We start from the raw sequence: 23,788 nt of genomic DNA, 5'->3' as shown, positions 1-23,788 counted from the left end.
TTTCCCTTTCTTCTTTAGATGCACATGCTCTTCATAAATACACTGAAAATATTGTTTATTAGTTTAAGGCTTCTGATTGTAATTAACCTGTAACAATATAATGGTCCATGGAACGGCCAAACTATTCCAAATACCATAGCAGCTTTAAGCGTTGCTACTATCACTGCACCTTCTTCTTCTTCTTCTTCTTCTTTTAGCTGTTCCTGTTAGGGGTTGCCACAGCGGATCATCTTTTTCCATATTTCTCTCTCTGCACCACTCGGAGTATTTATATCACTGTATCTGAGTGTGGAATCACAGCTCTACAGCAGCTGATTGGAAAGAAAATTATCGGTATACAGCATCAAGCACACACTTCCTCAGCCATGCTATCTATTGAACTGCTCTCATACGGCAAATGCTTCAGAGCCTTTCCTGTAGGGAAATTGCCATTCAGAAACAGTTTCATCCCTAGAACTATAAACACACTCAATCAGTCCATCAAGTGCTCCTTGTAGAACTGTTTGTACTTATTAGTAAAATTTTCCTCACTGTAACCTTATGATACAGTTCTAATATTACACAGCCTAAGCCACTTTATAAGATGTGTATTTACATATGATGATGATATAATTTTTAAGATGAAATGCAGCAAAATATGTTTATTACATTATACAGATAAAATGTTAACATCATTTAAATCATCTATATTGTTAATTAAAAATGTGAGGACATGGTGGCGCAGCACTAGGTAGTTCAGGGATTGTTCCTACCTCGCACTGTATTCTTACTGGGGCTGGCACGATAGATGGATGGAATAATTAAACATGTACTACAAAAATATTTCAATGTTCCTTAAAAGTTTTGAAGAAGCTTACAGATGGCTTAACATCTATTACAGAGCTGATGGTGTGACGATTGGTTACTTGGAGAAAGAAAAGGAAGGACAGGAATTGAATGTTAGTACATTTGAAAGAGACAGTACTGCTGCAATAAATTATTTCATTGAAGGTTGCGCATGGCGCAGCAAGCATCTTGTGGGAGGCAGAGCAAATCTCTGTACAGGGTGCCAGCTCATCACTATCACTGCACCACTGTGTTCCCATGTTTAATAACATACTTTGACTCCTATCATCATAAAAATATTGTTTACAACTTAGTAATTTAATTGTTCAGAGAGCTGTGATATCACGAATGTAATGGATTCTGTGTCCAGTTGGAGGAAGAAAAAGCCTGTTTAAGAAGCACGTAGTGATTCACACACATAAAATACATAGAAAAACACATACAAAACAAAGCATTTAATGTGCTACTTTGGTTACGATGGTATTTGAGAAACTAGTAAATTAAACGATTTAAAGATGAAGTTTATGATGTTCTACTTTAATGACAAAATAAACGTGATTAAGTGTAAATTTCGAGATTAAAGTTGACATTTCGAGCTTTTTTTTCACTGTGTCCCTATTTTTTTTTTCACTATACCCTAATAAGCTTCCATGTGACACTCAGACGGTGGGCTACGACTCACCTTTTCACGGCGACTTTGATATCTGACAACTTCTTTTTTTATTTCAGGCACTGTGCAACTTTATGAACTTGAGCTTTTGAGTTTCTCCGACACTCTATGTCACTCGATCAACTTCCTTTTGTTGTTTATACTACTGTTTAAACCATTGCCTTTTCACAAAACACTGAGCTTAAGGGCTATTTACATTGATTTGCATATTCAAAGAAGCATAATTCTGGGAGGAGTTTGGGTGGGGCAGCAGACACATGCGTTACTTTTCACGCGAACGCACAGATTTCTGCTTTTTTTCTTATGCCATGTTTTAGTGTGAATTCTACACACGGCGGATGAGGCCCCTGCTCTGTGCACCTGTAAATACAAATTATCATCAACATACTAAGAATCTATTTGTTCATCAATTACTCAGAATATGGAATCAATGCAGGAAGTACAGACAAGCTATTATCTGTTGCATCTCTACATGAAAATTACCTTTGTCTACCGTCTCGAGCCTACACAGTAATTAACCTTTGGAAACAGTTCAGGATATTATGCATCTTATGAACAATTACTCTTAAAATTTAACTTCCCACAAATTGTTCACTACTTTCTAATCAGAAAGTTTGATAAAAAGGAACCTGCCTAATTATCCATACCTACCATCAATTTCTATTCCAAAAGAAATATTGATTAGTCTTGGAGACTCAAATAGCATCACAATAATATATAAAAATACTTTAAAGTCCCTTCCTTTCCAAGATCTCAGAATATGGTGGGGAAGGATCTCTCACTTATTATCTCAGAGAAGGAGGGGAAGGCAGCCTGCCTAGAATACACTCTAGGTCCATATGCACAAAGCATTCAATCATTCAATGCAAAATCTTTTATTGAGCACATTTATCTCGGTTAAAATTGTCCAAACTGTTTTCATGGGAAGATCTGACCAGTGAACATTGCAATTGAGCTCCAGGCTCACTGGGTCACATGTTTTGGGTATGCACTAAATTAACATTATTCTGAACAAAAACCTTTTAATTCCTATCAGACAGCCTTGGTGCCACAATCACTCCTAACCCATTAACAACTGTGTTTGGTGTACTTCTGGATGGGCCTAAAGTGGAGCAGGACCATTGATTGAAATTACGTACACCACATTATTAGCATGCAGACTTATCTTGCTCAATTTGAAGAATCCCAGTTCACCTTTTATAAGTCAATGGGTACCTGATGTTCAATACTATTTGAAACTGGAAAAAAATTAAATTCTCACTTAGAGGATCTGTTCAAAATTTTTTTTAAATATGGCAAGACCTAATTAAAATAAAATAAAATGCTATGTTAAACTCCTCGTATGCTGAGGGAAACAATATTCTTTAAATATTTGGTTTTTTAAATTAATTTTATTGTAATCATTCCATACAAATCAATCAATTTTTACAAAAAGTAGGATTGAGAACAAGTCGACCCCAGCCCTGAGAGAGAGAGCATGGCCAATGGGGTAAAACTTAAGGCTTGTAAACATACCTAAATTGACGAGTTTGTTAAGCAATAGAGATGAATGGAGAAGAAAAAGAAATACGGAAATAATTGCTTCCTCGGTGCTTTAAAAGCTTATTCTAAAATATTATTGATTAGATCCTGCCATGTTTTGAAAAAATCTGTACAGATCCCCTAACTGAGTGTTTGATTTTTTTCAATTTCAGATAGTATAAAACATCAGTTTCCCACTGACTTAAAAGAGGAGAGTTAGGATTCTTCCAGTTTAGTAAAATAAGTCTATGTGCCAAAAGTGTAGTGAATGCAATCATAGTTTGTTTGTCTTTCTCCACTTTAAACCCATCTGGAAGAACACCAAACACAGCTGTTAATGGGATAGGAGGGATTGTGAGACCAAGGCTGTCTGAAAGGTAATTAAACATTTTGGTCCAGAATGATGTTAATTTGGTGCAGGACCAAAACATGTGACCCAGTGAGGCTGAGACTTGATTGCAGCGTTCGCAGGTTGGATGTTGCCCTGGAAACATTTTGGAGAGTTTTAGGTGAGACAGATGTGCTCGATATATCATTTTGAGTTGAATAATTATATGTTTTGCACATATGGAGCTTGAGTGAATTCTCTGCATTGCTACCTTCCACTCCTTTTCTGATATGTTGAGTGAGAGATCCTTTTCCCAGTGTCCTCTTGGATCTTTGAAAGGGAGGGACTGTAAAATAATTTTATATATTGCAAAGATGGTGTCTAAATCCTTGAAATTGAGCAATATTTTTTCCAGCATGGACGAAGGTGCAAGATGAGGAAAATCTTTTTAACAAAGTTCCTAATTTGAAGATAGTGAAAGAAATGTAGCTGGAATGTTAAATTTGGAATGTAAATGTTCATAGGATGCAAAGATGTTGTCTATATAAAGATCTCTAAGCAAGTTAATCCCAAATTTTTTCCAGATATTAAAAACTGGGTTGAAAGAGGTGGTTCTGTTGCAGAAGTGCCACAGATAAAAGCTTCTCCATCTTAAAATGCTTTCTACATTGGTTCCATATTCTGAGTGAGTGAAGCACAATTGGGTTATCAGCATATTGCCGATAATTTGCATTTATTGGGGCACAAAGCAGGGAATATAAAGAAGTACTGCAGGATTTTACTTCTATTGCGGACCAAGCCTGTGTATGTTCATCTATTTGTGTCCAGGTTTTTATAGCTTGTATGTTTGCTGCCCAGTAATAAAAGTGAAAGTTAGGCAGAGCCATGCCACCTTCTGCCTTTGGTCTTTGTAGGGTCACTCTTTTGATATGTGAATGTTTTGAGTTCCAAATAAATGAGGTTATTGTTGAATCTAATTGCTTAAAAATGATTTATTGATGTACAGTATATTGGAATGTTTTGAAATAAAAAAAGAAGCTTTTTTTTTTTTTACAGAATTGCTCTTGTTGTTAGCTTTCCCCTCTTTCACTGGGGCATGGGGTTTATTTCAGGTTTGTTAAGTTTGACTTGATTGTATGAAATGTTACTTTCTTTGTTGTTAAAGTAAATCTTTATTGTATGAACTGTTAATTAAAATATACAAGATGCCAAAAAATAGATTGTTTCACTGCTTATGTTTTTTTAATTTGATTTCTAAAGTATTCTCTAAGACACTATTTTCAGTTTGTTTCTGTCTTCCATTATTGGAATAACAAGTGCTAAGGTGAAAAAAATAGAACAGAATAAATCAGAAGAAGAGACATAATCATGAATTCAACAGAATAAGCACAAAAACTATAAGATAAGCATCAAAGTATTAAAGTCAAAGGAAGAGCAAAAATGTCACTAACAAAGCACAAAACAAAAGTAAATCTTTAAACCTCAAAGAGGTTGGGATTCCTCTACAATTTTAAATAGAGGTACAGTCAGCACCGATGACATATCAACACTGTACTGATTGTATTTTGGATCTAACATTGTCCCTTTCCCTGTGTACAGAACTGAATTCCAAATATATCCTGTTTTAGATTCACAAAGCACAAAGGCTTATGCCAAATCTTGCTCTTTTTGACACAATGTACTTTCATTGATGCTAACATCATGGTTCGGAATGTAAACACTTTGAAATTTTGCTGTAATGGTAGGGACACTGATAGCAAAAATGAGAATGGGCATACAAGGCGCAAGCAGTTGGTACTTCCTTTTGGCACAAGCAGGCAGGCAACTAACTACAGTCTCCACGTAGTTCACAAATAGGAGGTAAGAAGGAGGGAACACCTCCTGGTCACTACAGCATACTCGGTCATGAGACAAAATGCAGGAGAAAATGCTGCCCCCCTCATATCTCAAAGTGCAGAAAGGATACCAAGGAAGCCTGGAATGCAGTGAAATGTTAAAGGTGTACTGTTATCTGGGTCCACCTTGAGAGAAGTGTAGCTTACTGTTCCTGGCCTCAAAGGTAATTGCAAGGCTCACCAGAAAGACAAAACATAAAGCTGTCACACAGTCAGTGCTAAAGTGGGTTTGTAATTGGGAGTACAATGGATGGAAATAGGTCTTTTCAAGAATAATAAAAGCACAATTTTACAAGAAATCAAAAAGAAACCCAGAACATCATCTAAGGAACTGGAAATGTCTCTTACCTTGTGTAGATCAGTTTTCGTGATCCCACCATTACAAAGACAAGTGGCAAAATGTGATCTATGGTGAAATAAGAAAGTGGAAAACCACTGCTATATTGTAATAAGTATGCCTTAAGTTAATTCAAATGTACAATGATTCTCTGAAAGATTATGTTGTAATAGAAGGTTGGCATAGGCTGGTGTCTCATTCGGGATAGGTTCCAGTCCAATGCCTGGCTGGGAGGCCAAGGGAAGCAAAAAGCAGGAAGAAAGGAAGGATGTTCCCTGCCAGACATCTACTTATGCCAGAGTTCTTGCCAGGACAGGCTCAGTTTCCTTACTTGGCTGGGAGGTCAATATAATGGTAGAATTAGGGGAGTTAACCTGCTCAGACTGCTAGATGGCAGTACCCCTGAATTAGGATTCCCATATGGACTTCAGCAGGGCAAGCTGAGATCTGCAGTCCCGTGGGGCAGCACTGTTGGGTTCCATGGGGGCCACCAAGGGAAGTTGCTCGGATTCTCAATCCCTACTTCCAGGGACTTCCATGTGACCTAAAAGTGTTCCTGCAGGCTCTGCTCTAGTGCTGGAAATGCTCCTGGGTCATAGAAAACAGAAGCTGCCCAACCTCATCCAGGTGAATTGGAGTCAGGTGTGGAGGATAGACAAAGCTTCCCTGGGAGGAAGAAGAAAGAAAGAGAGAGACAGAGAATGAAATGTATTGTGCTTGTACCACTAATTTAAAGAAGCCTATTTTTTAAGGTACTCTGTGTTGTGTCTGAGGTTTGGGGTGCTGCAATGCTCCCCTACTGGTCATGATGCTTAAACCAGATGAGTCAAAACTTTGTGATGCATATGAACCCTATTACACCATTTCAGGAGAAAATCAATAAAAGCTTTGCATAATAAAAACCTTATGCAAATGATGGAGGTATGAATGATGGAATAATGACTTATGCTCTGTATCTCAGAAGTATTGATTTATTGAATTTCTTGTAATTCACATATTTTACATCATTTTTTTATTAATTAGGATTAGTATGACATGACTTTTTAAAGGTGAGAATATATCATACAATGTAGATTTGGGGGCAGTGCCAGAAAAAAGCATGTACCTCCTCTGACATTGATGAATCTGGAGGAAAAGTGGATGTCAACGGGATAACCTGTCCTTTATTTGAGTAGGTGGTGCGCAAAGATTATTTTGTTTACCTTTTAATGACTGGTGGTTTATAATTTTGTTAAACTAATCTTAGATCAAGATGAGAAACTTAACGTGTATCTGCTTCCAGATACCATTTGATTGGAAAAGTAAAATAAGTAAATATTCACTAAGAATAAAATGTAATATCCATCCATCCATCCATCATCCAGCCCGCTATATATCCTAACTACAGGGTCACGGGGGTCTGCTGGAGCCAATTCCTGCCAACACAGGGCGCTAGGCAGGAAACAATCCCTGGGCAGGGCGCCAGCCCACCGCAGTAAAATATAATATAAATAAAAAAATCATCTAAAGTGAATAGGGGGAAAATGTAAAAGAAGAGTTGTTCAAATATATACTGAACTTTATTAACAGCTACATCTTCTCTTTCAGCAGAAAGTAAGGTAGAAACTTAAAATAGTTTGATAGAGGGCAAAACCATTGCATGTAGTTAACAAGGCTACTAAAATATGAAAATGAATACATTTTAACTTATAACACCTCATCATAGTGTCAGAGATGGCTGGGGTGGCGACCTTGCCGGGACACCCAGGAAAACCGGAAGAGGGCTTATGCTTACCTCGTGGGGGTGACCACCCTGGTTCCTTTGGCTCTACCCTGTACCCTCTACCCTGTAGAGGCCCGTGGTCACCGACAGGGGGCGCCCCTGTGTCTAGAGTGTCCTGGACCTCAGCACTTCCGCCACACCCGGAAGTGGTGGGGGAAGAGAATCGGGGACACCCGAAGTGCTTCCGGGTACACAACTAGTGCTCCCGCCACACAGGGGCGTGTTGGCAGAAGGTTACTGGAGGACACCTGGAGCACATCCGGGTGGCTATAAAAGGGATTGCTTCCCTCCATATGATGGCTGGAGTCGGGAGGTATAGGACAGAGCTTGGTGGAGGAGGCAAGGAGGCGGCCTGAAGAGAGTGAGGCATCGTTGTGGCCAGGACTTTGGGGAATTTTGGGGGTTGTTGCACTTTTGTAAATAGGGAGCACTTTGTGAATAAATGTGTGTTGGGTGACATTAACGTGTGCGCCTGTCTATGTCCGGGTCAGCTTCCACAGTGGCATCCCAGATGGGACTCTCTGCCTGGTTCAAGGCAGGGACCCAGACAAAATAATTTTGTGGACGGCCCAGCGCAGCAGGTGCACCCACACACGTGCTACGGGAGCGGTGCGCACACAACCCCTGAGGAGAGAGTCACCCTACAGACCGCTACCGGACCGTGGAGGACTTGTTCTCACCTGGTGCGGAAGAAAGACAACGGGCAAGGCAAGAGAGCAGCTGGTTCAGACGAGCGTGCCGGTGCTGGAGGCGCCCGAGACTGCATGTCGCCTAGTGAGGCCATGCCGAGGACGTTTCCTTGGACAGACGGGATCCGGGAGATAAGTTCCCTGCTTGCCGGTAACCGGCCCTGGGGGGCCGCGTGTGTTTTGTGTTTGCAGAGCAGAGGCTGCCCGGATCCGTATCAGTGGCGGGCGCATGTCGGTTTGCGGGGCTCCGGTGGCGCAGCAGCAGCTGTAAGAGCTGCAGAGAAGGAGCCACTGCAGCTTGAGAAGCCCAAACACGCCGATGACGTGATTTGAAGATGAGAAGCAAGATGGCCACGGACCAGAAGTCCCTCCCTGAGACAGGCACGGGATTGGATGGTGTGTCTTGCATACCCACCGATGACTGTAGAGAGGCGGGACCAAGGAATGTCCATCACAGGCAAGGGAAGGACCTGATTGGGCCGGAGGAAGAGGTCCACAGGAAGTCGCCGGCGTGTGTTGCTGACGGACAGGTAAGCTCACCGTCGGCTAACTTCCGGTCCTTGCCGGCTTCTCTGTGTGAGCTGGAGGCCTGCCGTCAGCCCGCACAGCAGCAGCTTTTGCAGGTGCTGAGTGCCCTCCATGCGGAGTTGCAGAAGCTGGAGGGGAAGGCGGTCACGTCACTACAGACGCTGTGTACATCAGCAGAATGGCGCAACGCTGGATCTTTCGGCCGGAGAGGTACCACGGGGATGGTGAGTAAAGCCGACCCTGTAAAGTGTAAGGGAGATTCCACCGAAAGGGCTTGTTGCACTTTTGTAAATATGGAGCACTTTGCGAATAAATGTGCACTGGGTGACATCAACATGTCCGCCTGTCTGTGTCCGGGCCGGCTTCCACAGTAGATAAGTAAAACTGCACCAATGCTGATGTATTGCATGATCCTGATATAATAAAACAAACATATACAAAGGCAGAGCGAAAACCACTGAACTCACCAGTGGAAGCGTTGAACTTGACAAGTCTGGGAACTAAATCAGTGCAACAGTCATGATTAAAACTCTGTTCAGATAAGCTGTTACTATTGTGATAATAAAGCAACACAAACATAAAGATTTGGGGCAGCCGCCCATATATTGTTTTCCTGGCTGCAAAAGTTGAGGTTTTTGAAGCATGATGTACATAGAACAGAGTCCAAAACAGAACTAATCATTACAGACAAAGATGGAGGCTTTAAAGGCCGCAAAGGAAGTGACGTCATCAAAAGGGCCGGAATCGGAAGTGATGTCTTCTGGACTGCATGTGACATCGGCAAAGGGCCCAGCACCGGAAGTGATGTCTTCTTGTCCGGAAGTGATGTCAGCAAACCTGGGAAAGGTCTGTAGGGAACTGCGAAAGACAGTCAGTGCACTCCGCTGCCCCTTGGTCGGATGTTTTATTACAATTACTCCCTCTTTAGCTGCCTCCTACTCGCACATGTGTGACACAATATATTATACATTTTTTCACCAAACAGTGACTTTTATTTATTACATTTTATTATGTGCATTGTTATAATCTTCAGCCTGAGCCTGGAACAGGGGAGAATGCCGAGGCTTTGGAAAACATCTTGTATCACCCTAGTCCCAAAGGTATCACTTATGTACTTTCTCCAGTCCTGTTCAGCCTATATACATCGGACTTCCAATAAAACTCGGAGTCCTGCTACATGCAAAAGTTCGCTGATAACACTGCTATTGTAGGCTGCATCAGGAGTGAGCAGGAGGAGGAGTATAGGAAGCTAATCAAGGACTTTGTTAAATGGTGCGACTCAAACCACTTACACCTGAACACCAGCAAGACCAAGGAACTGGTGGTGGATTTTAGAAGTCCCAGGCCCCTCATGGACCCCGTGATTGTCAGAGGAAACTGTGTGCAGAGGGTACAGACCTATAAATACTTGGGAGTGCAGCTGGATGATAAATTGGACTGGACTGCCAATACTGATGCTCTGTGTAAGAAAGGTCAGAGCCGACTATACTTCTTTAGAAGGTTGGTGTCCTTCAACTTCTGCAATAAGATGCTGCAGATGTTCTACCAGACAGTTGTGGCGAGTGCTCTCTTCTACGCCGTGGTGTGCTGGGGAGGCAGCATAAAGAAGAAGGATGTCTCACGCCTGGACAAACTGGTGAGGAAGGCAGGCTCTATTGTAGGCACGGAGCTGGACAGGTTGACATCGTTGGCAGAGCGATGGGCACTGAGCAGACTCCTGTCAATCATGGAGAATCCACTGCATCCACTGAACAGTGTCATCTCCAGGCAGAGGTGCAGCTTCAGCGACAGACTGCTGTCACTGTCCTGCTCCACTGACAGACTGAGGAGATCGTTCCTCCCCCACACTATGCCCACCTTCAATTCAATCTATCTATCTATCATGTAAAAAAGGTCTTTTATAAAAATATGTTTTTAAAGAAATCATAATCGGGCAAACTTGTTTGGATAGAGGGGCTTGGTTGCTCCACCATGGCAACAACAATGCTCCAAGCACTCAAATCATTCTCAGAATGATTGGCAGCTGCAGCCTTCATACATTTAGCTACAAGAAACCATGACCTGGGGGGTTGAAAGATTGCCTTTGATGGAGACAGGCAATGAGGGGAAGAGCACAAATGGACTTCTTTTTAAAATGGCAGAATCTTAACGAATATATACAATATATATTTCTTGAAAGTGACATAGATATGTTATTTTAAATATTTAGATTTTGGAACTGATCTTGCTTTGAACAATACTATAAATTATTTTTGTAATTAAAAAAGTAAATACCAGTAGTAATTTTTATATGCAAGGAAGCAAAAATGGAAACAGAATGTGTGGGTACATCAGGTCATCTGATTTGTTCTCTATGTGTGCAGTCTTAACAACCAATACAATTTATTTGCTTGAAAATAAACACATTCAGTAAGTTTTACACTGCATTTCAAATTGCAATTTAAATTTCTAAACAATACTGAGCTTACAAACACATGACAAATTAACTTGTACCATGTAACAATAACTTCAAATAAACAATATCTATTGTATTCATTTACATTAATTTTTTGGTGCACACATACTTTATGTAAAAAGCAAAAAAGGTCATCTTTTTTGAGCTCATTTAAAAATCCTGTTCACAATTATACTGCTCATTCTTTGGAATCTATTACATTTTTTAAAAATCAGTTTCTTACACTTTATTTTCAATGTTGATGAATGCAGCTTTTTACTATGTAACTTCAAATTTTATATGAGCCAAATTATTTGGATGGCTGCTGCTAACAAAGCCCAGAGTACAAAGGTGCAGAGGATTATGGCTTAAGTCTTTTAGATACTGTCAGCTTTTTAGGCTATACATTATTGCAATATTCATAATACTAATAGACAATTACCTTACAAATTACAAACTGCCACCAAGATTAAAATACTTTTATTAAAGAACAATAACATCTACTTACTTTCTGATACATTTTATTAAACTATGCCTGTGGGCAACACCACAGAATTGTGTGCCTTGTATTGCCTACTATTTCAAAAGATTTTCTCTCCGCTGCTACTTTCTTCCAATGGCCAGTCCTCCTACACCAGGGCTATTCAATTACAAATTCAGTTGGGCCAGATTTTCAAACCAAGAAATCTAGCTCGGCCAGACATTTTCTGCGGCCGGTAAGTAGCAGATAATGACAAATTGTAAACTAAAATAAGTAAATGTATTGAAAAATAAGTAATGTTTATTATTGTTTCCCTTATAATTTTGGTCACATCTGACACAGACACATCAAAAAGTGTATAAAAAAGCTATAAGTGAACAGACTTTTAGGTAGTAGCAATACTTTTTTTCCACTTTAAAAAAACAAAATTAACATTTTGGTCATATCGGATCTAAGCACATCACAAAGTGTATAAAAACCAAATAGTGCTCAGTATTAGTAATAACATTTGTTTCCCTCTTGAAATAAAATAAATATTTAAAACATAAGAACAATTCTATTAAAGCTCAGTGCACAAACCCTGTAGAAGAACAGCCCGGCTACAGATGGACACTGAGACACAAAAATGTCCAAAAGCACACACTTTTATTTTGTTTCTTTTCTACAGCACACAACACAGTGCACCAACCAGCCACAATGCTCAGTCCTTATCTCTTTCCTGTCCTTTTTATTCTACCGTTTCCACTCCTCTCTCGCAAGCTCTGTCTTCTGCCTCCTGACTCCGGCTCCTCTTCTGGCAGCAGACGTGCTGCAGACCACGGCTTTGGAGCTGTCCAGGTGCCCCCTCTCATGTCCTGGGCAGGTACTGCTGGTTATATGTCCACTCATAAGGTCCTCTCCTCAAAAGGGTGTCCCGACTCAGCAAGGTCCCTGACTGTCTATCACAACCCATAACAAGTGATAACCTTAACTAACCCACATGAATAAAATGTCTGCTGCATACTGAGGGAACATGGGTTCATTTTAAATCACCACATGTGTGTTTAGCAGTGCCTTTTTTGTAAACTAATAGGTGGCGTTATGCACACATTGCGTTTGTACCAGGTTTGATGTACTGTGACGATATACAGAGACAGATAGTCTTAGTGCTACATTTTTTGTTTATTTGGTGAAAAAACATGATGTTCAGAATTTGAAATTGAAAAAATCATTAAGTATAATAATAATTTTTTATTTTTTATAAGGAGTTTTACTCACTACTCAAAGTGCTTTGCAAACTATATGCAGAAAGGATACGGGATGTGAATCCATTATTGTGTTATTGTGAGGCAGTGGCACTTCCATTACACCACCTGCACAGATGTACTGTGTTGCATAATATTCTGCTTGATAGTTTAAAATTACAAGCACAGTATTTCTGAAAATGAAGAATATGAACCACAGGTTAATAATGAGTACTACATTCTACATAAAAGTTTTTATGTAGTCCTGCAAAGCAATCAGTGCTTAATTTGATTGAGCTTTAAAGAAAATTTACATTTTTTGTCATGTTTTCATCAAATGCAGTCTTTCTAATTCGTTCTTTGCTTTGAGTGTCAATGACTGATCATCGTCCTTGTAACAGCCATGAATCTGCGGGATTGAATTGTGTGAGTGGAGGGCCAACCAATCATATGAAGAGAAGTGTGAAGGCAGTGCTTGTCAGTAATGAGGCACTCACTGGAGTAGCCATTAAGTTTCATTTTTGAAAACCCACGTTTGCACGCATTTGATCAAACTGGAATACAACTAAGACTCAGCACACAATTGATTTTGCCGAGGCGTCTGTGTACTTTTTGGTATTTGAAATTTCATTTTAGAAGCAAAAACACGAAAATGAAAGGAATTTTCAGATTTAGATTTTTGATTAAAGAATAAAATGAGGGAAAATAAGGTATTTTTTAATTCTGTGGTAACAAATAGCAGTCATAAACTTAAAATTACACATACTTTTCTGGATTTGTTTGTGATTCAAATAATGAAAGTGTAATAGCTGAAAATCAACAAAACAGACGCATTTTCGTTGTCTGAAACCGGAGGTACTTTTTCTTCTGCGCGATTTTTGATGACATATGCGAACCTCCCAACGTCCTCCTCACAAGACATCGACCGACGGCCTTGAAGTTACACTGCATGGCATCAGCAGAGGATGGACCATTACGTTGTTTTTCAGAACAGTAAAAGAGTGACACTCCAGGACGAGGACACTGAGTCGCATCTTTCAGGTAAAAATACAAGCTTTGCAGACAGTTCTTTTATGAACGTTATTGTTGTTACTTACTGTGAAACAGCTAACATTTGGTGATTTCATTTACTAATACTAAGTCTGGCAATTTTTAGAGTGCTAGCAATTTGAATGGTAGTAAATGTTTCGAGTATTAACAGCGTGCACAAGTGTAACACGTTAGGAGAGCAACGTGATTTACAAAAAGTTTTCTTAACATGTGTTACACTTGTCAATGAGCAACCATTCACACATTTACACACATTCAAAATGCTAGCCCTATAAAAATTTCCAGACTTAGTGTTAGTAAATGAAATCACCAAATGTTGCTGTTTCACAGTAAGTAACAATAACGTTCATAAAGAACTGCTACATCAATGAAGCAAAGTCTGCAAAGCTTGTATTTTACCGAAAGATGTGACTCAGTTTTCTGCAGTCATGTCTCGCCTCGAGTTTTACTCTTTACTGTTCTGAAAACAACGTAATGGTCCATCCTCTGCTGATGCCATGCAGTGTAACTTGAAGGCGTTGATCGATGTCTTGTGAGGAGGACATTGAAGGAAGATCGCAGTCGCCAAAAATCGCCAGAGAAGAAGAGTCTCGTTTCAGACAATGAAAATGCGCCTGTTTTGTTGTTTTCAGTTTACACATTCATTATTTGAATCACAACAAATGCAGAAAGTATGTGTAATTTTAAGTTTATGACTGCTATTTGTTACCAAAGAATTAAAATACCTTATTTTCCTCATTTTATTCTTTAATCAAAATCTAAATCTGAAAATTCCTTTCATTTTTGTTTTTTCGTTTTTGCTTCTAAAATGAAATTTCAATTACCAAAAAGTACACGGACCTTAAAAATACACATACTTTTTTGGATTACTTTGTGATTCAGATAATGAAAGTGTAGTAGCTCAAAAACAGCAAAACAGGCGCATTTTCATTGTCTGAAAACGGAGATACTTCTTCTTCTGTGCAATTTTTGATGACACGTGCGAACAGTCCTCCTCACAACACATTGATTGACGGCCTTGAAGTTACACTGGCATCAGCAGAGGATGGACGGTCCGTGTACTTTTTGGTATTTGAAATTTCGTTTTAGAAGCAAAAACGAAAAAACGAAAATGAAAGGAATTTTCAGATTTTGATTTTTGATTAAACAATAAAATGAGGGAAAACAAGGTATTTTTTAAATCTATGGTAAGAAATAGCAGTCATAAACTTAAAATTCCACATACTTTTCTGGATTTATTTGTGATTCAAATAATGAAAGTGTAATAGCTCAAAAACAACAAAACAGGCGCATTTTCGTTGCCTGAAACCGGAAGTACTTCTGCGCGATTTTTGACAACACGTGCGAGCACTCCCCCTCACAACACATCGATCAGGCCTTACACTCGTATCAGCAGAGGATGGACCATTACGTTGTTTTTCGTAACAGTAAAAGAGTGACACTCCGGGACGAGGACATGACTGCAGAAAAACTGAGTCGCATCTTTCAGGTAAAAATACAAACTTTGTTTCATTGATGCAGCAGTTCTTTTATGAGCATTATTATTGTTACTTACTGCGAAACAGCTAACATCGTGATTTAATTTACCAACACTAAGTCTTGCAGTTTTTATAGTGCTAGCATTTTGAAAGTGTGTAAATGTGTGAATGATGGCTTATTGACTTTTACCGGGTACTAGTTACTAGCTAATTATAGTATTAACAGTGCGCACAAGTGTAACACATGTTAGGAGGGAAACATGATTTACAGAAAGTTTTCTTAAACAGGTGTCAGCACACACTCTGTACATCACGGATGACTCAAATGTGGCCATGTTCCCCAGAGGAGCCTCTGGTGTTTTCAGCACGTTAGACCTGACACCCAGAGGTCACTATGAGGTCCACGGAGAAGATATGGAATCAATGCCAGCAGCGGGTTCCAGCGGTCAGCGTTTCGCATTTATGCGCCCACCAGCTGTGGCGGCGGCTGCCGCTTCACATTCTCAATGTGCTACATCAAGTCCCCCTGTGACCTCCAAAACATTTCAGAGGTAGGGTGTATCGGTTCTATTGAATATTTGTTATATATAAATTACAGAACAGACAAAATGTAAAGGAACATAATTCTCCGGACGAGCATGGATAGGTGAATTGTTAAGAGAATCAAAGCTGTGCTAGTAGAATTGGCCCAAGTAGCAAACAATCACCAAATGGATTTGTGGCCTGCTGCCTTTTACAAGAAATGTAAAATAACGTTTTGTTTTACAGATCAGTGTACCTTGCAGAGGTGGTTGGTGGGAGGCTGATTCCCAACAGAATGGTGGTTGTACGATTTTTAGAATGTGAGGCTACACTTCAGGGGATAGTAGGAAAAGTTCAAGATGCCATTGGCAATTACAACCCCATAATTTTGACAGATGCACAGGGCAATGCAATTCTGGAGTCAGAAGGCACAACAGGTGAGCCACAGTATTACAGCTAAACCCATAATATCCTATGGAGGGACACTTACCAGATTCTTTGTAATATTTAGTTTTAGGGTATTAGCTTCTAAACAGTTTTCTTCGGTTTTGTTTTTCATCCATAGGGTCACAGTACTGGAAACAAAATGCACGAAAAGTTCTTGCTGTACCTGAAGAAGACTTTAATAGCCTCCAGGGAACAAAGAGGAGGAGACTGAGGTATGTAAATCAATACACATTTACATGCTATAGGATGAACAGCAATAATCTCATAGCAGTAAGACATCATCACATCTATCAATACAGGTACGTACCTTTAAGCCAGTCAGTACCCATTGACATTTGATTTTCCATTTGTATTTGTAGCAACCGTAAAGATGATGACAGTGCTGGTTTGGGAGAAGTCAGTGACAAAATAGAAGAGTTGGTGATGGCATCTCAAAGTCTACCAGCTGTTACAGCAGCAATCAGAGAGATCACTGATCTTGCAGTTACTCAGAGAGTCATACTCACTGCTCCCAAACTGCAGACCATCAAGGAGGGATTTAGCTGTGTGGTTTGTATGAGTATGTTCACAATTTGCAAAGTAATTGCACTACATCTAAACTAATATTTTATAACACTGTTAATTGTAAAAATATTAAACCACATTCAAGCAATATTTTGGTCAAACTTATTTTTAACAAGTTAGCTCTTTACTTAGCAGTGTCCATTTAGAGACTTGGGACAATCAAGATGCAGCTCTACTATAACATAATAGTCCCAAGCTTATATGCACATTTAGTTGAGCTGAAGTTGTCCCTGCTGTCTTGACTACGAAAATATAGCTTTTCAAACTGATTACAGTGTAAGTGATGGGTGATAAGTTCCACAGTCATGCAAAACCTAAAAGTTCAAAGTTAAAATGGGGCTGCAGCTGCCTACATTAAATCAAGCAAAAATTTGGTGTGCCAAAAAAAAAAAAAAAGTGGATTTCTATTTTTCTTTCTGCCCACAGACCTCAGTTAAGAAAACCTATTCCCCTTTTTAACAATAAATGTAAAAGCTGTTTTTGCACAGGAAGAGGACGGATTTTGTCCCCCATCAAGTACATTGAAAGTGGTTATAGAGAGGGACTTTCTCAGACCAGCATGAGCAAGAGGAATTGCTGCACCAAAAACTTTCAGTATATATAGGTATATGCGGTCTGTAAATTAATGTCATAAGACAGACTTGGAACATACAGTTTGAACTAACTTCTAGGTAAATGGATAACAGTGTAATTTTTCTGATTTACTTTTGCAGACATCATTGAGGAACCAGTGCTGTCACGGTGCTGCAGAACCATTATTGGCTGTAAGACATGTGTGGAGCAGTGGCTAGAGACATCTCCGCATTGTGCAAAATGCAGGGAGGCCAACAACGGTGTTATAGAAGTTACTGGTCTAACAGCTGCATTTTCTGTGTTGAAATCATTTTTTACAGATCAGTAATGTGGTGTATACACACACAAAGGTTTACATTTACAGTTTATTGTTCCTGTGTTCAGTTTTCAGATGCAGCAGTTCATACATTTCCCCGAGTTATATTTATGAGAAAGAGCAGAGCTTCTTTGTATGGTGTAAAGTCACCGTTTACAGCTCTGAAAAACAAATGTGAAACGTCAGGATATTTTTCTGCAAAATTACTCTCCGTTCTTAGTTTGTCCTGTTCTGTTGTGAAGGGATCAACTCCAAAAGTTGAATATTCTTTGAGTGCAGATCCCAAGTGCTGCCTGTAAAGGTCTGCAGCTTCAAGTGCATGTGGTAAGAGCGCTGGAGAAATCCTTATTTTACACCCAGGTTCCGCAAAGTGATTTGGTATGCCTTTTCCTGGCAAAATAAGAGCAGGTGTTTAAACGTGGTCATTATCAGGATTGTAATCATTCTCACACTTTTTTTGCCTGGGATTCTATGAGCATTTAATGATTCTGCCACACTTGCAAGACCAATGTGGCACAGCTGGCAGGTCAGGTTGGACACACAGTAACGCACAAGGTTGTCCTCCATATCTATCTCCTCCTGGTCCATCAGCTGGAGTAGGGCCGTTTTCAGTGGATAGTTGACACGGTTGTTGATCTCAGGCCAAAGCCTTTCAACTGTGTGGTTCTGAGTTAGCAGAAACATCTCTTAAATATGTTTTACAAGTATGTAAATAGAAGTATAAGAATTTCAGCTTTTATTAATGGTACGAAAATCTTACTCTTGTGGATGAAGTCTGTAAATATGGTGGTCTCTCCTGATTGAAGCGATGATGTGACAGCATCTCCTGCATGAACAGTGTCAAATAAAATTCCTTTCCATGGTCCACTCGCACCTGGTCCCACATACCATAGGTAATCACTGCAGGCCTGGTACAGGACAAATAATGAACATTTTACTGTCTTTTCAAAGTATTTTGATTTTTGACCAGTTAAAGGAGTTATTTTTACATTATTAATGTTGAATGTACCCATTCGTGTTAATTTGTGTTATTTATTAGTTGTTGGCACCATTCCTACCCAGAATGCCTTAAATTTCTTTGTAAGGTCACTGTCCTGTTCAGACTTTGTAGATGTGTCAGTACAAATGAAAAATGTGGAAACCCAAGAACTTTGTTCTATTCATAAATGACCACAGTTTAACCGTGCAATAAATGTGAGTTCTGATTCATGTGCAATTCTATTTTATTTTTCTCACTTTTCATCTAAACACCATATACATTTGTCAACATTAAGTTGAAATACTGATCAAAATGTTTGGTAAGTTAATGTTTTATAGTCCAGGACATGACACCAGAAACATCATGTGTATTTCTATTTTAAATTCAAATATTGTAATATTTTTGTGCCAGTTAAAAACAGATAAATATGATTTCACAGAGCCCAATAGGACTTGACACTTCATTACTACATGTCCATCTAAATACTGTTAAGTCAGTAATAAAATAAAAGGTTTGTGAGGTTGTATTACCTGAAAACATCTTCATAGATGATCAAGTTGTTTTTGATCGGCATTGTGGAGTGACTCACAATCTTTTTGCTGAACCCATCTATAGCTAAAACATGGGTGACCCCAAACATCACAAGTTTTTCATTTTGGTCCAGGTGAAGCTTGTGCCCCATGTATTCAGCATGGTATGGTGTGGAGTTAAGATTCCTAACTCCCTTAAAAAAAAAAAGTCACAAGAATAAATGACAGCAAATAGGATAAAGAAAGATTTTATCATTAGCTGAAGAAGTGTCCACCAATTCAAACTTTATTCGGTGAAACAGAATTACCATTACAGGTGTTATATCACAAATATGACTTTTGCATACAGTTCTGGCAGAAGATTACCAAATAACATACTTGGCATCTTGCTCCATGATAAGGTTGATGCACCTCTCTTAAAATTGACCCAATTCGTCCTTCTGCAGCATGTATCCCTTTCGTGGACAGATAACCTTTCATCATCTTGCGGCCATATGTTGGGCCCACCTGTTTAAAATAAAGTTCATAATAGAACAACAAATGTAAAGTAGCATATTCTAAAACCAAATGTGTAATGCTAAAGCATTATTGTGCTAATTAACTATACTAATATCAGTGACAGATGGAGGATGCGGGTTTAATCCATGCTCCCATCGTCCTTACGGGAGCCCTTGAACCCTGCACCATCAGTAATGTTGAGGAACTCGGCAGTGAGGCATAACAATGAAACAAGGGGATGGTGTAAAAGTGCTTTTATTAAAACAACAACAAAAACAAAGTGTCCAAATAAGTGCAGTGCGTTTCAAAATCTTCCTTAAATAATCCATTTAAAACAGAAGTGAAGTGGAGGTTTAAAAAATAAAAATAAATAAATGAATCCTTTAAAATGAGGTTAAAACAATGGCATGAAGCACTCCTTTAGAAACACAAAGCCCGGGGTCTTTTACCTGGTGAATCACCTGCTTCTCCCATCGGTCTTCTCAACAGGAGAGTCGCCCTACCTGCAGCTGACCTTTCCACTCCTGATCTGTAGGCTTCCCGATTCCTGGCTTCAGTTTAGCACTCTCCAGACTGAGACTTAGGTTCCCCAATGGCCAGGGCGCTGACGCTGGGGAATCCATCTCCCAAGCCTCATGAGACCTGCTGTCTTCCACGGCAAGCCATCCTTCTCTCTGGTTACTTCCGCTCCTCACAGAATGCTCAGCGGGAGCGACCACAATCGACTGCCCTAGGTGTCGGCCAAACACCTCACTAGGGCTCAACTGTCCAGCTGCCTGTGAGCCTTCGCTTGCTTGCTTGCTCACACACACGCTCACACACACCCACACTTTCTTCCTCAGCTACGTCCGTCCGTACGTCCGTCTGTCCTGTCCTTATCCCCCTGCTAGCCGCCTCACATTTCTATTTAATATTACAGGGACGTGGATCAGCTGTGGCAATTAGCAGCTCCTGGGAACAATTACGGATGCGGACGACTCCTCACCTGTGCACTTAAGTGAGAATCACCCGCATCAACAAATCACCCTGGGAACCGATCCACCACACTTACCACGCCCCCTCTCTACAGTAAGCCGCGAGTGCTGCGATTATTTATTTAAAACTGGCCCTCTTGACATGAGCTGTGGACCTGCTATACCACACAGACATCTTTTAAATAACAACCCACCGCCTGCAAGACGCACGCCCACACAGTCTCGAAATAACCCCCCTACCCCCAGTTAAGACAAGCAGACACAATCATAAGGTGTAGGAAGAGAGTGCCTTACCTCATTTACAGCACTTGCCACCTCTGTTTCCAAATGTGTGTCAGAGAGTTGACAGCTCGAGATTTGCTCTGCACAAAACTTTCTGACATTTCTCGCAGAAAACCCTCTCGCTTCTCCGTGTTGATATGACAGACGCTCAGATATCATTTTCGATGACAGGCCTTGTTTTGCCATCTCTAAAATCACATCTGAGTACTGTTCCAACGTCATGATGATGGTCCAGTCTACACACCAGTGACCCGTGTTTGCTACAAGTGGCATATTACCTGACCAGGTTGTTGACCTACAAAAACGTCCGGTTCAAATAAAATAAATAAAGGTCGTTTTCTCATTCTCGTTTCTTGCATTTTTCTTTTCTGATGTGCGAAAGAACAAAAGGAAAAAGTAATTGTTTTGCGATTTTTATTTTTCCTTTTTAAGTTGAAAATCAAAAAAGTGTCTCTTTTTCTCTTTTAAATGATATTTTCTGAAACGAAATTTCAAATATCAAAAAGTACACGGACCAAGTACTTACGGTTTCAGACAACGAAAATGCGTCTGTTTTGTTGTTTTTGAGGTCCGTGTACTTTTTGGTATTTGAAATTTCATTTTAGAAGCAAAAACGAAAAACGAAAATGAAAGGAATTTTCAGATTTAGATTTTTGATTAAAGAATAAAATGAGGGAAAATAAGGTATTTTTTAATTCTGTGGTAACAAATAGCAGTCATAAATTTAAAATTACACATACTTTTCTGGATTTATTTGTGATTCAAATAATGAAAGTGTAATAGCTCAAAAACAACAACACAGACACATTTTCGTTGTCGAGAAACCGGAGGCATTTCTTCTTCTGTGCGATTTTTGACGAGACGTGCGAACAAGCCTCCTCACAACACATCGACCGACGGCCTTGAAGTTACACTGCATGGCATCAGCAGAGGATGGACCATCGCGTTGTTTTTCGGAACAGTAAAAGAGTGACACTCCGGGACGAGGACATGACTGCAGAAAACTGAGTCGCATCTTTCCGGTATAAAATGCAAGCTTTGCAAACTTTGCTTAATTGATGTAGCAGTTCTTTAATGAACGTTATTGTTGTTATTTACTGTGAAACAGCTAACATTTGGTGATTTCATTTACTAACACTAAGTCTGGCCATTTTTATAGTGCTATCGCTAAACGTTTCGAGTATTAACAATGCGCACAAGTGTAACACGATAGGAAAGCAACGTGATTTACAGAAAGTTTTCTTAACATGTGTTACATTTGTCAATGAGCAGCCATTCAAAATGTTAGCACTCTAAAAATTGCCAGACTTAGTTGTTAGTAAATGGAATCACCAAATGTTAGCGGTTTTTATAGTAAGTAACAACAATAACGTTAATAAAAGAACTGTAACGTCAATGAAGCAAAGTTTGCAAAGCTTGCATTTTTTTACCGGAAAGATGCGACTCAGTTTTTCTGCAGTCATGTCTTCGTCCCGGAGTGTCACTCTTTTACTGTTCTGAAAAACAACCTGCACGTCTCGTCAAAAATCGCACAGAAGAAGAAATGCCTCCGGTTTCTCGACAACGAAAATGCGTCTGTGTTGTTGTTTTTGAGCTATTACACTTTCATTATTTGAATCACAAATAAATCCAGAAAAGTATGTGTAATTTTAAATTTATGACTGCTATTTGTTACCACAGAATTAAAAAATACCTTATTTTCCCTCATTTTATTCTTTAATCAAAAATCAAAATCTGAAATATCCTTTCATTTTCATTTTTCGTTTTGCTTCTAAAATGAAATTTCAAATACCAAAAAGTACACGGACCTTTTGAGCTATTACACTTTCATTATTTGAATCACAAATAAATCCAGAAAAGTGTTTGTAATTTTAACTTTATGACTGCTATTTGTTATCACAGAATTACAAAATACCTTATTTTCTCTCATTTTATTCTTTAATCAAAATCAAAATCTGAAAATTCCTTTCATTTTCGTTTTTTCGTTTTTGCTTCTAAAATGAAATTTCAAATACAAAAAAATACACGGACCATGGACCATTATGTTGTTTTTCAGAAAAGTAAAAGAGTGACACTCCGGGACAAGGACATGGGTCCGTGTACTTTTTGGTATTTGAAATTTCATTTTACAAACAAAAACGAAAAAACGAAAATGAAAGGAATTTTCAGATTTTTATTTTGAGTAAAGAATAAATGAGGAAAATAAGGTCTTTTTAATTCTGTGGTAACAAATAGCAGTCACAAACTTAAAATTACACATACTATTCTGGATTTATTTGTGATGCAAATAATGAAAGTGTAATAGCTCAAAACAACAAAACAGACGCATTTTCGTTGTCTGAAACCAGAGGCATTTTTCTTCGCGATTTTTGACGACACGCGAACAGCCCTCCCTCCTCACAACTCATCGACCGGCGGCCTTGAAGTTACACTGCATGGCATCAGCAGAGGATGGACCATCACGTTGTTTTTCGAACAGTAAAGAGTGACACTCCGGACGAGGACATGACTGCAGAAAAACTGAGTCGCATCTTTCCGGTAAAGAAATACAAGCTTTGCAAACTTTGCTTCATTGATGTTGCAGTTGTTTTATGAACTTTATTGTTGTTACTTACTGTGAAACAGCTAACACTTGGTGATTTCATTTACTAACACTAGGTCTGGCAATTTTTATAGTGCTAACATTTTGAATGGTTGCTCATTGACAAGTGTAACACATGTTAAGAAAACTTTCTGTACATCACGTTGCTTTCCTAACGTGTTACACTTGTGCGCATTGTTAATACTCGAAACGTTTACTAGCGATAGCACTATAAAAATTGCTAGACTTAGTGTTAGTAAATGAAATCACCAAGTGTTAGCTGTTTCACAGTCAGTAACAA

The sequence above is a fragment of the Polypterus senegalus genome, chromosome 9 (assembly GCF_016835505.1).
Source record: "Polypterus senegalus isolate Bchr_013 chromosome 9, ASM1683550v1, whole genome shotgun sequence".
Lineage (NCBI taxonomy): Eukaryota > Metazoa > Chordata > Cladistia > Polypteriformes > Polypteridae > Polypterus > Polypterus senegalus.
Note: the sequence above shows the minus strand (reverse complement) of the source record.